The sequence below is a fragment of the Oryctolagus cuniculus genome, chromosome 11 (assembly GCF_051225735.1).
Source record: "Oryctolagus cuniculus isolate XC-2025 breed Fujian yellow rabbit chromosome 11, ASM5122573v1, whole genome shotgun sequence".
Classification (NCBI taxonomy): domain Eukaryota; kingdom Metazoa; phylum Chordata; class Mammalia; order Lagomorpha; family Leporidae; genus Oryctolagus; species Oryctolagus cuniculus.
Window position 1 is genome coordinate 97,517,837 of NC_142877.1, and position 16,209 is coordinate 97,534,045.

The window sequence follows — 16,209 nt, forward strand, 5'->3', positions numbered from 1 at the left end:
GCAGGACTTGAATGCAGCCCATCTTCATACTCTTTTTGGAAATCTTGAAGTGTCATGGTGTCAGGTGCATGATGGGAGTGGGCCAACCACGATCATTTTATTCTAATGACCTAAAGTGTCAGTGTTAGGATTTTGGGGTCCAAAGAAGGTACGAGGACAACCGGTGGTTGCAGCATGGTAGGGGAAGTAAGGCAGGCAGGGGGGTCTGCAGTGAGTCCTAAACCTGCAGGGCTGTGGGCAGAGGTCCTATCTCAGCTACTTGTCGGGGAGGGGTCGTGTGGACGTGCAGAACACCACGTGCCCCGTGATAAGGTGAGCTTGCACGTGCCCAAAGCGCCATTGGCAGTTGCTGATAGAAGTTGATGATTTACAATGTTCTGTGAACTTGGCATGTCTCAGGAGCAGTGCGTCTAAAAGTTGATGCATGGCAGGTGGAATACCGGGCAGTAAAATTCCATCAGGTTATCTATTTGCACCCGATTCTATCAGGTGAGATGAACTATTTGTGCCCCAATGGCATAAGAGAACCCAACATAAAGAGCATTGCAGGAACCCAACCTGCAGCCCTACTGAAAATTTCCAGCTGGTGAAACCCCAGGTGCTAGGGTCAGCTCCAAAGGGGTGGGGTTTGGGCATGCACTAAGGCTGCAGGGCAGGTGCTGGCAATCCTCAGTCCCCCTCTGCTCACCACCTCCCCGCTGCATCACTAGGAGAGTAAAGGAAAAGGCTTTTTCCTCCCCTACAGTTCCATTTGTGTAAAGTTCAAAGACACGCAAAACGGAATCATGCATTGAGAAAACAAATATATGGGGTAAAAGTAAATGCAAACCACTGACAGACATATAGTCAGGGGAGTGGCTGTGGCGTTTTCTAGAAAGACTGGATTGGAGAGAGGCACATCAGAGATTTCGGAGTTAATGATGATGGTTTGCTCTTTTTCCTTGAATTAGGTGGTGGGAGATGTCTGTAAATGTGTGCAATTTTTTTTTTTGGAAATTTATTTATTTATTTGAAAGGCAGAGATATAGACAGTTAGCAATCTCCTATCCAGTGATTCACTCCCCAAATGCCCACAACAGCCAGGGCTGGGCCAGCCCAAAACCCAGAGCTGGGAATTCAATCCCGGTCTCCCACGTGGGTGGCAGAGACCAAACCACTTAGGCCATCCCCTGCTGCCTCTGCGGATGCGCGTTAGCAGGAGGCTGGATGGGGGAATTTAGCCAAGACTCAAACCCCAGCAGGCATGTGGTGTCTCAAGTGGCATCCTTGCCCCAGTTTTGGGGGTTTTTTTCTGTTTTTTACTTCATAAATATTTTTGTGCCTAGTGAATGTTTAATTAAAGCCATTTAAAGAGCTTAAATGTCCAAAATCCAGTTATAAGCCAACATGAACCTTTTTATTTTATAAAACTGTATACCCATTATATCTAAAACAGCAATGAAAGTGGTCCATAAGGAGAGACACTGATGCACGAACCATTATTAATCACTTAATGATTCAATTTGCTCTCTTCATTTTACTTATATTGTTTCGTTCTTCTAAAGGACACGTGTTCTTTTTTATAAAGACAATAAAGCTATTTATTCTTTTAAAGTAACATATAATGATTAGTACATTCATTGCAGTTCTAGCTATAAAACATTTTGTGTACTAAAGAATTCATCTTCCCAAAGTGAGATCTAGCCTTTGCTCTCCACCCCTGGTGGATAATCTCTAAGCTCTTGGAAGCATCCTGCCTGATAAGACCAGCTTGGTCTACTTGAGGCCCTTGGCCCATGCCAGATACTCCAAATGAAATAATTTGTGGTAGTGGTTTGGGGACACCTGGTATCCACTCAACCTCCAGATAGGCTGGAGGCTAAGGTCAACCTTACAAGTAGTTAAGTACATCTATGTGACCTCAATAAAAATGCTGGATACCAAACTTCCTTGGTTGACAATACTCCCATGTGTCTGTCACACATTGCTGGAAGGAGCTAGGGCTGTCCATGATTCCACTAGAAGACAATTAGCAGCTTCATACTTTCCCAGATTCTGTCCTAGGTACATCTTCCCTTGCTTAAATCTAATCTGTAGCTTCCCGCTATCATAAAGCATAACCAGTAGTATAACAGCCAAGCAGTCTAGTGAGTTCTGTGAAACCTTCTAGTGAATTACTGAAACGGAGTAATTTGGGAGCTCTTGAACTTGCAGTGGGCATCAGAAGTGAGGGTGGGCTTGGAGACTCTCAAACTTTCAGGAGGTGGAGACAGGAGAGCAGTCTTGACAGTTCCAAACTTCGCATGATATCAAAGAAATAATATTGGAGATGAATTAAATATATATTTTAATATATGTATATTAAAAAAAATCTCTATGAGGGGTGAATCAAACACAGATCCTGCCTTAAATGCAGTACAGTAATATAGATTTAAAAAAGGAATGCACGTATGCAACCAAGTCCTTCTTTCAAGTTTCCTGTGTCTGTGAACGGCACCTCCTTTCTTTGTGAATTTGCTCTTATTCCAGCCATTTGGCTCCAGTCAGCCTCCAGGTTCTTCATGATCCCACCCCCTTGACCTTAACCGGTTCACCTGCAGTGGCCACCTGATCTAAGCTGGACCCATCATGGAAAGTCCCCAGCAGTAACAGCTGGCTGGTGGAGGAGTGGGTCAGTAGGAGTTCCACAGGAAAATAGAATTCTTCCTACAGTTTGAGACTTGGGTTTCCCAGTGGCAATGCATCTAAAGAAACAAATTGGGAGTGATAGAAAGCACAGTCAACACTCAAAAAGACACAGAGCAGGACAGGTCCTGCCTCCTTGAGAACTCTTGCTGTAGAAGATGCAGTTTACAAACAAATGCATAGCGGAATGACTAAAGGTAATAAGCGCTATGACACTCCACAGCCCAATCCTGCAGCAGCAGCCCCTATTTTTTCTCATTGTATCCATACCCTTGGGTACTGCCGACTGCAATGATTCTGTCTCAGCTACAGGACCTACTTTTGCTGATGTGCCATTGGAAATGTGACACAAACAGGGGTGTGGAAAGTGCTTGTGTATTGCACTTGCTTTCTCTGGCTTCTAAGAACTCGCCTGGCACCGCGTGAGCAAGTCCCCAATGGTCTCAACCATTTCAGTTGTCCCAGCTAAGACCCCACACTCATAAATGGGACCATCTAGATCAGCCAGGCCCTGCCAACCCCATCCCTGGCCATGAGAAATGCACAGAATGGTAATAACAACAACAACAACAGTCAATGTCAATGTTGTTTTCAGGTGTGAGAGAAACTTGAAAGTTTTCAGAATCAAGATGGAGTCACTTGTGTCAATCCTAACAAATAATAAATAACACCAAGGGGTTAGGAAGGGTTTTTGAACACAGGAGGGCCTGACAGTAACTAACACAAAAGCCTGTTCCAGAAGCACAAGCTTAGAGAAGACCACGACCCTCTACAAAAAATATTTCTACAAGGACACCTTGTCCAGCAACTGTCTGTTCAACTCAGCCTAACGTTACCCTCATGGTTGGTCACGTGAACAGAGATTATTGTTGCAAACCATCTGATGTAATCCTTCTCATTCTTACCCTTAACAAGTCCCCTTGCCACTTGGAATATGCCTGTAGTTTACCGTGGCATGGATGTTCCCATCACAAGGCTTTGGTTTTAGTATAGTTTGTCACATGACCAAAGCTGTGCGGGCAGCAAAGTGGAAGAGGGGCTGCCGAGGAGTGCTGCTTGACTGACGTAGTCAGAGGCCTCGCTGAGGAAATGGCGTGTGAACAGGGAACTAGACGGAGGACTGACCCCTCCACTATCAGAAGATACAGCATTCTGGGTACAGGAACAGCATTTCAAGGGAAGGGAACAGCATTGAAGGCAGAGAGAAGAGCATGTAGAGTCGCTTTGAGATAGGAGCAGTGTATGGCATGTTGGATACAGTTAAGTTTGTCAGAGTTCAATGTTCCAGGGGAAAGAGCAACAAGAAGTGAGATCAGAGAGGGAGCTAGGCATCAATCATATCCTACAGGGGCCAGCGCCAGGTGTAGCAGGCAAAGCCGCCACCTGCAGTGCTGGCATTCCATATTGGACCCAGATCAAGTCTTGGATGCTCCACTTTTTTTAAAAAAAAGATTTATTTATTTATTTGAAAGTCAGAGTTACACACAGAGAGAAGGAGAGGCAGAGAGAGAGGTCTTCCATCCGCTGGTTCACTCCCCAATTGGCCACAAGGGCCGGAGCTACACCGATCCGAAGCCAAGAGTCAGGAGCTTCTTCTGGGTCTCCCACATGGATGCAGGGCCCAAGGACTTAGACCATCCTCTACTGCTTTCTCAGGCCATAGCCAAGAGCTAGTTCAGAAGTGGAGCAGCTGGGACTCGAACCGGCGCCTATATGGGATGCCAGCACTTCAGGCACCGGCCCCAGGATGCTCCATTTCTGATCGAGGTCCCTGCTAGTGGCCTGAGGAAGCAGATAAGGATGGCTCAAGTGTTTGGATCCTTGCACCCACGTGGGCGACCTGGAAGAAGCTGCTGGCTCCTGGCTTTGGGTCAGCCCAGCTCCAGCCATTACAGCCATTTGGGGAGTGAACCGGTGGGTGGAAGATCTCGCCATCTACCTCTGTCTCTGTCTCTTTCTGCCCTTCAAATAAATAAATCCTTTAAAAAAATATCCTACAAACAGTGCTGAAATGAATAATTGTTTACAGATAGTTTGTATAAATGACAGCTATAAGTTAAGGTCATAAAACTAAATGACCATGTGAAAAGGTTTATTCTTACTTTGCTGGGCACTACCAGACTGCCTTCCACTAAGGTTGTAACAAGTTACCTTCCCACCAACAACGTATCCTTTCGAGGAGTGGTTGTAACAAGTTACCTTCCCACCAACAACAGTATCCTTTCGAGGATCAAACAGGGTATTATCCAACTCCTTGGTCTTTGCTAATCATACATTAAAAAAAAAAAAAAACTGGTTCGAATTTGCAAGTATCTTATAAGGAATGAAGTTGAGCAATTATTTGCATTCCTCAGAGCCATTATTATCTCTTTTCTGTGATTGCCTGCTTGCTTGCTTGCCCATGTTTCTACAGGGTTGCCAGTCTTTTCATAGTTCGTTACCCATTAGGAACATTGGGCATTTGTCTATGATTGGATCCAACTTTGCAAGCATCACTGGTGGCTGTGTGAAGACCAGATCAGTAGGGCCAAGCATGGCAATAGCCAAACCTGTTGGGGGGCTCCTTGAATGTTCTAGGGGAAAGAGGCTGGTGAACAAGGTTCGAAACAGAAGTAGAAACGGTGAGGCGTGGTCGCACTCAGGGTGACATCACAGTGCCGTCTGATCCTTCTGGAAGGCTTGCTCTATATCAGCTCTGGGCTAAGGGCCTGGGAACACCTTCTCACTCTGCCTTCCCAAGACCTCTGAGTGGAAGGTGCTGTTTCGCCCATTTACAGAAGCACACTGAGTGGGGCCCACGCTGAGTCCTGGTCCTCACCCACGAAGCCACGTTCCCTCTGCTCTCCCCGACCCTGCACTTCCACAGCCATTCCCTCTGCAGCCAGAGTGACCTTTTGAAAGCACACATCTGTTCTCGTCTGTCTCCTGCTCTCTGTGATGGTTAACTGCATGTGTCAGTTCGTGGGCTGAGGCATGCCCTGAGGGTTGGTAAAACATGCTTGCCAGGTGTGTCTGTGAGGCTGCACCCAGAAGATCAGCGTTGGAAGTGGTGAACTGACCACAGCAGATGGCCCTTTCCAGTGTGGGTGGCTGTCATCTGGCCCACCGAGGGAACTGGCGAGAACAGGCAGGCAGAGGCAGGCGGGATTTGATCTCTGCTGGAGCTTCTCCTGCCCTTGGACATCCTAGCTCTTGGACTTCAGATTCCAGGACTTGCGCCAGCCCCATCCTCTGGCCTTTGGACTCTGACCAGCAGTTACACTTGGGGCTCCAATACGCAAGCAGCAGATCACGAGACTTCTCGGTCTCCATAATCGTGTCTGCCTATTTCAATAATCAGTCTCTCACCGATGTCCAGCTGGTCCTTCTTGGGGAACCGCAGCTCCCAGACTCCCCAAGCATTCGAGTCTCAAGCATTCGGAGCTCCATGGTCTGGCCCCGCTTTATGGCTGCTGCTCTTCCCCACTACGCACCTGCGCCCGCTGACATGGACCTGCTCAGCAGCAGGAGCCCACTGTGCTCCAGCCCCCCGGTCACAGCCAGGCTGCAGTCTCCATCGAGAACTCACTCCCCAGAGCCCCCAGGGGGACACTGTCCCACAGGGGGTCAACCTGCTGTTTGTGACACTCACATCTCATATCAAGGTGCTGTTTCAAGTCCTGGCTGCTCTACTTCCAATCCAGCTTCCTGCTAAGGTGCCTCAGAAGGCAGCGGATGATGGCTCAAGTACTTGAGTCCCTGCCACCCATGTGAGAGACCTGGATGGAGTTCCCTGGCTGTGGCCTGGCCCAGCCCCGGCTGCTGTGGCCATTTGGGGAGCGAACCAGCAGATGGATGATAATTCCTTCCACTCCCTACCCCCATCACTCAATCTTTCAAATAAATAAGTTTTAGAAAATAATACCCGGAGCAGGTGCTGTGGTGTAACAGGTAAAGCTACCACCTGCAGTGCCAGCATCCCACATGGGCAATGGTTCGAGTCCCGGCTACTCCATTTCTGATCCAGCTCCATGCTATGGCCTGGGAAAGCAGTAGAAGATGGCCCAAGTCCTTGAGCCCCTGCACCTGCTCCTGGCTCCTGGCCTCAGGTCAGCACAGCTCCAGCCATTGCAGCCAACTGGGGAGTGAACCAGTGGATGGAAGACCTCTCTCTCTCTCTCTGCCTCTCCTTCTCTCTCTGTGTAACTCTTTCAAATAAACAAATAAATAAATCTTTAAAACAAAACAAACAAATAAAAAACAATACCCTTCCTATTTCCTGCTCTTTCCTCGACTAAGTCTCACTGGCTCTTCAGTCTTCATGTAGACATCAGCTCCTTTGGGAAACTTGAAATCCACCTGCCTGAAATCCACTTCCCCAAACCAAGTGTGCATTAGGTGCACCTGGTGTGTTCTCTGGAGGATTTATCACACTCTGTTGCCTTTATGTGTGTGTTTTTTTTTCTTGTCTGTGTCCATAACTCCTCCACAATCCCTCCCAACTGGACCATAAAGCCATTTTGTGGACAAAAGCAACCTTTGGGCTTTTTCTTACATATTTCTGTGCAACGTTTTTCAAGGGTTGAAAGATTGGCGTTTAGGCATTTAGCTCTAAAGGTTTAAAGGTTTATATTGCACATGGAACAGAGAATTAAAACGGTGTACAGTGGAAAGTCTCTTCCCTCCCCTTCACCGTTTCCTAGTCACTGTTGTTTTTTTTCTTTTACAAGTAGCTGCTATAGTTCACCCTGCTGAAAAAAAAAGTTTGTGCAAATTCAAGGATACATATCTATATACAGGCGTGTGTGTGTGCATTCACTTTCTCCAGAAACTTCTCACACAAATGGTAGCACACTACACGCATTTTTTCTGCACTATTTTCCCCTTTGCATGTACTATGGATCTTTCCTATCAACATCTAATGAGTTGCTGTGTGTATGTTGGATATAATGAAGGATGTGTTTACCAATACCTCCCTCACTGCTCAACACGGGCCTAGCACCCAGCAGGGGCTTAATAAGACTGTTGAACTGAATCAAATTACAAGACAGGAGTTTGACAGTAAGTGCTGAAGATATCCAAGTGACTAACAAGCACATGAAAACATGGTCACCACTGTTGTTCAGCCAGGATATGGAAATTACAAGCACAGCAAGATGTGACCGCATACCCACAAGGACAGCTAAAATCAACTGGCAACACCAAGTGCTGGAGAAGACAGAGGGTAACTGGAACGCTCAAGCACTCCTTGAGGATGCACACGGATACAGCCACCTTGCAAAACTGATGATCACAGGGTTGGCGCTGTAGTGTAGTAGGCTAAGTCTCTGCCTGCAGTGCCGGCATCCCATATGGTGCTGGTTCAAGTCCCAGCTGTTCCTCTTCCAATCCAGCTCTCCACCCTGGCCTGGGAAAGCAGTCCTTAGGTCCCTGTACTCGCATGGAAAACCCAGAAGAAGCACCTGGCTCCTGGCTTTGGATCGGCGCAGCTCTGGCTGTTGCGGCCATTTGGGGAGTGAACCAGCAGATACAAGACCTCTCTCTGTGTCTCTCCTTCTCTCTGTCTATAACTCTACATCTCGAATAAATAAATAAATCTTAAAAAAAAACCTGATGTTCCCTACCAAAGTTGAGGATATATACCTATGATACAGTAACTCTACTCTTAGGTGTATCTGTAACAGAAACACTACATATGCCCATCAAAGACATACCAGAAGTCCCCCTTTATCTGCAGGGATACAATCCAAGACTCCTAGTGGATCCAAACCAAATACACTCAAACAAAGTTTCTTCCAAAAGTTTTACAGAAAGTGTGTATCACTAAAAGCCTATGTATGGATTTCAACATTTTTTGCACCAAAATAAACCTCTCTTTTAATTCACATTTTCCTACAAATGTTTTGAAGTCTATGTTTTCCCTAGACATATCTATGATATTTCTGATAAAGTTTAATTTAGAAATTAGGTAAGAGGTGAAAACAATGATGATGACGATGAAAAGGCACAAACATAACAAGATACTGTAACAGAAGTGAAGGGGCTGTGGCCTCCCTCTCTTTAAGATCCAAGACTTTGTGGACTCCAGCTGAGCATAGGAAACCAAGGCAACAGAAAACCAAACAGCAGATAAGGGCTGGGCAGAACCATGGACAGATCCAGCGGTCCCTCTGCTGCTTTTAGGGGCTGGGGGAGCGGGGGAGGGGCGGGGGGGGCACAGTTCTACCATTTTAGGGCCCTGATGACTGCAGGGGAGTTAAGTTGGGAATAATTTTGCATTCAAAACAAGAAGGTTAAGCCAAGCCCCCAGCCTTAGCAGTGGCCACAATACTGAGGCACCCTCATTCTCTGACACAGAAAATGTGGATTCTCTGCTTTCGCTCACGTTACACCTGGGGAGAGACTCCAGCTGAAAAGGCACGAGCGCTTTTCTTTTTTTTTTTTTTTTTTACAGGCAGAGTGGACAGTGAGAGAGAGAGACAGAGAGAAAGGTCTTCCTTTGCCGTTGGTTCACCCTCCAATGGCCGCCGCGGCCGGCGTGCTGCGGCCGGCGCACCGCGCTGATCCGATGGCAGGAGCCAGGAGCCAGGTGCTTTTCCTGGTCTCCCATGGGGTGCAGGGCCCAAGCACCTGGGCCATCCTCCACTGCACTCCCTGGCCACAGCAGAGGGCTGGCCTGGAAGAGGGGCAACCGGGACAGAATCCTGCGCCCCGACCGGGACTAGAACCCGGTGTGCCGGCGCCGCTAGGCGGAGGATTAGCCTAGTGAGCCGCGGCGCCGGCCTGGCACGAGCGCTTTGATCGAAGGTTCTTCGAGTGGAAACAGAAGCCACGAGGAACCAACCTCACGAAGCGCCATGGTGACTCAGGACTGCAGGAGAGAAAGAGGCTCCCCGTCTCCTGGGACACACTACCTGTCCCAGGTCACCCACAGCTGCCCCTCGTAGGGGCATGCAGTCTTGTCCACACACAGCAACCCCACTCATACCTGGAAAGAGCCGCAGGTACTCACCTGTGAGCCTTCCAATCTTCCCACGTGCACAGTCGGTCTCCTCAGGCAAATGACTGGGCCACATCTGTCCCCCAGGATGTCTCTTCCTCACCGACGGTGTTTCTAGGGTACTATTACTACTGAAATAAGTGCTCAGATGTCAGGCGCTTACTACAGTCTGCGTCTGCTCCTCACCACGTATAACAGTTCCAGGTGGGCTCACCTACGCGGCAGGTGCTGGGGGGCGGGACCGGGAGCAGGTGCCGTTCATTCCATGGCTCCACCCTCCTTTACAATCTCTACGATCTGAGTCCTCTGCATCCAGACAGCAGGTGCGGAACACACTCCCTCTGCTGCCTTTGGCTCCTCGGCCCCTGGATGAGAACTTGGCCTCTTCCAAATGCCAGGCTAGGGGGCTGGGAACCAGTCTTCACCGTCCCCCACACCCCCTCCCCCCTCCCCCCTCCCCCAGGCAGAGCAAGTCTCCCACAACAGTCTCCCTCTGCAGGGCAAGGGTCAGGACTCTGTTTCTGTCCTGCAGACCAAAACCACCGTGCCCCAGGCCTCCCTGGGGAGTAGCCCCCTATTCTTCCACAACAATAGGGGTGCTTCCTGAATGATCTGCGGTCTACTGGTATTGTTAACTGGCAAGGCCTCTCCTCTACAAGAGAAGAGGAAGAGCCATAAGTGAACCTCAGAGCAAGACTCCCCTCCGATAGGCACCCAAACATTGGGAAACGGGCTGGAGGGATGGACTCTGGACCACCACCACTGTAGCCCACCCGAGACAGGGACTGGGACTTTCCACTTTGCATAATTGGGTGTATCTGGTTTAGAAGCGAAAGAGCAAGAAGAGTATTATCATCAGTCAGTGATGGTGATAAGAACCACAGCAGTGGTCACATGTGGGGAGGGGAGGGGATGGGAGGGGAGGGGAGGGGAGGGGAGGGGAGGGGAGGGGAGGGGAAGGTGGTGACCAGGAAAGGCCGCGAGTGTTCTGCCTCCACGAGGCTGATGGTGGGTAAAACTTAACCACATCCTAACCTTACAATTAGTGTACTTCATCTTCTTTGCCACACATATGTTATACTTCCATTTCATGGTCCCTGGCTGGTGCTAATGCCAGAAACCAGGAACTCATTCCAAGTCTCCTACATGGGCAGCAATCACTTGAGCTGTCACAGCTGCTTCCCAGGGTCTCTGTCAGCAGGAAGCTGGGGTGAGGAGCTGGTGTCAAACCCAGGCACTCTGAGATGAGAGACAGGTTCTTAACCACTGGGCAACATGCTCAGTCCTACCTTTTTAAAAATTACTTATTTATTTCCAATTTATTTGAAAGGCAGAGAGAGAGAGAGAGAGAGAGAGAGAGAGAGATCTTCCATCCACTGGCTCACTCTCCAAATGCCTGCAACAGCCAGGCTAGGCCAGGTGGAAGTCAGATCTCCATCCAGGTCTCCTCCACGGGTGGTAGGGACCCAACTCTTTGAGCATCAATGCTGCCTTCCTCGCTGTGCGTTAGCGGGAAGCTGGATTGGAAGTGGAGAAATCAGGACTGATATAGGTAATGGGCATCCCAAGCAGTGTTTCATAATTGCTATGCCAAATGCCCACCTCTTACCTGGATTTTAAGAAAACAGGTATTTGCTTTTAGTTTACTTTTTATTTATTTGAAAGGCAGAGTGGTAGAGAGACAAAGGAGGAGGAGAAGGAGGAAGGAGATTTCCCATCCACTTGTTCACTCCCTAAATGCCCACAATAGCCAGGGCTAGACCAGGAATTCCATCTGGATTTCCCATATGGGTGGCAAGGGAACAGATACTTGGGCCATTATCTGCCGCCTTCCCAGGTGCAATAGCAGGAACCTGGATTGGAAGTGGAGCAGTCAAGACTTTAACCAGCACTCTGATATGGGATGCTGGTGTCACAGTGGTGGCTTAACCTGGCGTGCCACAACACCACACTTTGTATCGGTCTTTCTGTGTCTGGCTTATTTCCTTTAACACAGTATCCTCCGGGCTCATCCATGTATTACAAATGATGGAACTTCTGCTTTTAAAGGCTGAAGAATAGTCTACTGTGTACCACATTCTCGTCATCCGTTCACCCAGTGTTGGACACTTGGGCTGATTCCATAACTTGGCGAGGATGAATGATGCTACAAGGAACATGGAAACAAAGACCGAGCAGATGCATTTCAATTCCTCTGGCCACGCACCCAGTAGTGGGATTGCTGGCTCATATGGTAGTTCTAGTCTTCATTTTTAGGAACCCCCATACTGGTTTCCACTACGACTGCACTAGTGGACCTCCCCACCAATGGTGTGCATATCCTCCAAGCACTTGCAATCTTCTGTCTTTGATAACAGCCACTCCAACAGGTGTCAGGTGACAGCTCTCCGGCTTGGATTTGTGTCTCCCTAAGGATTCGCGATGTGGAGTGGTTTTTCACAGGCCCATTTTCCCCAGTTACTTCCTCCCGCCTGCACGTTTTCCTCTCCTAGTCAATGCCATGCTCACGTCACAAATGCAACACGAAAAAGCCTTGGCTCCTTTCCCTTTCCCGCTTGCACAGCTGTGATGGGTCCCCCAAGAGCGGGCACACAGCCTCCGCTGCGGGCGAGGATAAGGAACAGGAAAAGGACCTCTTTCGAGACATTTTCCTTGAAGCAGTTTGGAGGCGGGAAAGGCTGCAGCTTTCTGCTCCCAGTGGCTTTGGGTCAGCACGGACGTCAGGCCTATTTACGGCTGCAAACAGGCCTGCGTCGTCCGGCACATCTCAAAGCCACCTTCCTATCTGGTGCCACCGCTCTGAACTGGAGGTATTTACATTCAGCTTCTCCAGGGCCTGCAGGAGTGCAAGCAGCACAGCGTGGAGACGGTGGAAGCAGCAAGCCCTGGGAGAGGACATGAATTCTCTCCCTGGTAGAAGAAGTAACCTGGAAGAACACTTTGAACCTGAAAGAATGTTCCCAAAGGAAGTCTACTTTTTAAAACTCTACTGCTTCCTCTTCCCTTAAATGTTTCACTCCTCGCTGGGAGGCAGATGAGATCCTTTAGCACTCTCCCTTTCCTTCTGTGCCATCAATACCCGCTTCCCATCACAGAGGCTGAACATGCTATGTATTTGTTTCCTTGGCCTCTCTTGCAGCCCAGCATGGGCACGCGACTTAATTCTTTTTAAAAATTTATTTTCGGGGCCGGCGCTGTGGCACAGAGGGTTAAAGCCCTGGCCTGAAGTGCTGGCATCCCATATAGGTGCTGGTTCTAGTCCCAGCTGCTCCTCTTCCAATCCAGCTCTCTGCTGTGGCCTGGGAAAGCAGTAGATGGCCTGAGACCTTGGGACCCTGCACCCACGTGGGAGACCCAGAGGAAGCTCCTGGCTCCTGGCTTCGGATCGGCGCAGCTCCAGCCATTGCAGCCATCTGGGGAGTGGACCAGTGGATGGAAGACCTCTCTCTCTCTGTCTCTACCTCTCCCTGTAACTCTTTCAAATAAAATAAATCTTTAAAAAATTTATTTTCACTTTATTTGAAAGGCAGACAGAGATATTCCGCCCACTGTTTTACTTCCCAAATGACTGCAACAGGCAGTTCTCAGCCAGGGCCAAAGCCAGGAGCTTGGAACTCCATTAGGTCTCTCATGAGGGTTGCAGGGACTACTTGAGACATCACATGCCCCTTCCGAAGGTGCACATTAGCAGGAAGCCGGGTCGTAAGTGGAACTGGCTCCTGAACTAGGCACTCCAATGTGGGATGCAGGTGCCTCAGGCGGCACCTTAACCACTGACCAAACATCCACCCCAGAGTGACCTGGTCCTAAGCAATGGAATTGGGGGGATCTGATGGGGGAACTTCACAAAAGGTTTTCTACCAATTTTAAAAAAAGGGGCTGGCACCATGGCTCACTTGGTTAACCCTCCGCCTATGGCAGGCGCCAGCATCCCATATGGGCGCTGGTTCTAGTCCCGGTTGCTCCTCTTCCAGTCCAGCTCTCTGCTGTGGCCCAGGAAGGCAGTGGAGGATGGCCCAAGTGCTTGTGCCTCTGCACCTGCATGGGAGATCAGGAAGAAGCACCTGGCTCCTGGCTTTGGATCGGTGTAGCTCCGGCCGTAGCGGCCATTTGGGGGGTGAACCAACGGAAGGAAGATCTTTCTCTCTCTCTCTCTCTCTCTCTCTCTCTCTCACTGTCTGTAATTCTACCTGTAAAAAAAAAAAAAAAAAAAGGAACAAAGTCTCCCTTCTCATGTACTGGGCATGTGTCTGCCTGGGAGGTCTCAGTTGCATCTTGTCCCCATCCTGTCTCTTAAATGGGGGACCCTGCCTCTGGGGTCACACCTGCTCGGCTACATATCAAATGTTGGAAATCCCAGTCACTCACACGGCTTCATCCGTGTGATACCGTCTTCAGCCTCAGTGCTCAACTCACAGCTCCCACAATCCTTGGAATTTCTGCAGCAAGCACAGCGTCTTTTGTAAAGTGATGAGAGACTGGTGACTGGGGGACCCTAGATAGTTTCGGGGTGGGGCCGCTCAAGTCGGAAAGATGAAGGCATGAATTAGGGTTAGGACTTTCAGCCCTATCCTACCTCCAACCTCCATGGAGGGGTTAAGAGCTGAAGATGGCACTGACCACCAATGGCCAATGATGAAACCAATCACGCTTGTGTGACGAAGCTTCCAGAGAGACCCAGCAGGGCAGGGTTTGCAGGAGCTTCCAGGTAGCTGCACACTGGAGGGTCCTGGAGATGGCAGAGGCTTCTTGTCCCTTCCCCAGGGCTTTGCCTCATGCATCGCTCCCACCTGGCTGTTCATCTCTGTTCTCTGCAATATCCTTTATATGTGTATTTTGTAAAATCCAGTACATGTGTTTCCCTGAGTTCGGTGAGCCACTCTAGCAAATTAATCAGACCCGAGGAGAGGGTCAGAGGAACTATGATTCTTAGACTGTCAGTCAGAAGCACTGGTCATAACCTGGGGCTTATGATTGCCATCACTTCACAGGCGACAGGGCAGTCCTGCGGGACTGAACCCTCAACATTTGGGAACTGATGCTATCCGCAGGTAAACAGTGTCAGAATCACCTGAGACCATGCTTGGGTGGGGTAGGTGCATCCCTAGATCCAGAGGCCAGCCAACTGATTCATCGCACAGCTATTGCCATGGAGGTTTGTTCAGGGATGTGGTCACGGTTGAATGTGGGCCAATGAGAAATCCCCTGCTGGAGTTCTCAGGAAAGAGATGCTCTCATTCTACAGCAGATTGAAGCCCAGGGCCTGGTCTTGTCAGAGCTGGACTATTGCACTAGTCTTTTTATTGGTCTGCTGTCTCTTAATCCTCCATACCAACCCAGCCTTCCAAGCTGTTCTTCCCAACACTTCTTTGACAATATTCAAAAACTCTTGAGCGTTCACCACTAAAATTCTTGGCCCTCCATGCTTTGTTCTCCACCGTCTGGGGCAAGTCGACCTTTCCTCCTCCTGGATTACCCACTCCTTTCCACTGTATAAACCCCTCTTTCAAAGTCCCAGCCCAAACGCAATCTTCCTTGGCACACATTGGGTGTCAAGTTGACTTGATGGCAATTTTTGGAAAATACGCTCTATTGTCTATTATTTCTCATTTGGCATGCTTTTTTTTTCTCTTCCAAATTACCTTGGAGGGGAGTTGCAGGCAAAGGCCATGTCATAATTATTGGTATACTTGTGGCTTTGATGACAGTGCTTTGCACAGCCGACACTCAAAATTTTCACAGAATGACTAACAGACATTTCCTGGTTAGGCAGTTGGTGGCAGGAAATCGAGATGAATGCGAAGCTACAATTTAAATGATGAGGAGATGCAGTTAGCAGGCAAGAGAGGAAGGGACACTGATGGACACAAGCAGTCTGGTCGAGAAGACAGAGCTGGGAGTGCGATACACGGAAAGTGTCTGCATGAAGTCACCCTTGACAAGGCATGGGGATCAATACCGAACAGTGAGATGAGGGCCACAGGGACAGACTCTGAGAAACCTGGAAAATCAATGGTCTTCAGGAGAAGCTAGGTGACTGCAAGGAAGCGTGCAGCCAGCACCTTCAGTGGCCGGGTCTTTATGACTCAGTGTAGGAAGAGGGTGGAATGACCCTTGGATAGAGCACTCATTGGAATTAGGGTATTTTCTTGCTATCTCAACTCTCTTCTAAGCTCCCTTAGGAAAATGAAGGAAAGCTTGGAACAGTGATGAAAAACCACGCTGAATAAGGTTCTAGGAGACCTCCATACTGTAGTTTGCATGGTCGTTTCTAATCTTCGCCTTCCTGAAAGGACCCGTCTTCCTGCAACATTTCTCTTCTCTAGACCTCAGAGATGACCCCCACCCCCTTCACGGTCCTGCTCCTAGTGGGTTGGTCCCTCTTCTCCAGTCTCCTGTTGGATCTTCATCTTCCTGGTCTCTGAGCCTCAGAGGGTCCCAGACCTTCACCCTAGGCCTCTTCATGTCTCAGTTTGCACTCAGATCCTGGATGGAATCTCATTCAGGTTCAGAGCTTAAGCCAGTTTTCATGTGCTCATGACAACTAATTTTGGCTGTCAATTCTC

At 49.0% G+C, this 16,209-nt stretch overlaps 1 protein-coding gene across 2 annotated transcripts in view; it reads right to left on the bottom strand.

Moving 5' to 3' along the window:
• The window catches only part of CEP83 (centrosomal protein 83), a 194,503-nt gene extending 184,637 nt beyond the window's left edge, over window positions 1–9,866 (bottom strand). For both annotated transcript variants that reach the window (XM_089308763.1, XM_089308758.1), the window contains exon 1: window positions 9,656–9,866. The gene's annotated coding sequence lies outside the window, so the exon portion shown is untranslated. The remainder of the gene's footprint in view (window positions 1–9,655) is intronic.
• Between the last annotated feature and the right edge of the window lie 6,343 nt (window positions 9,867–16,209).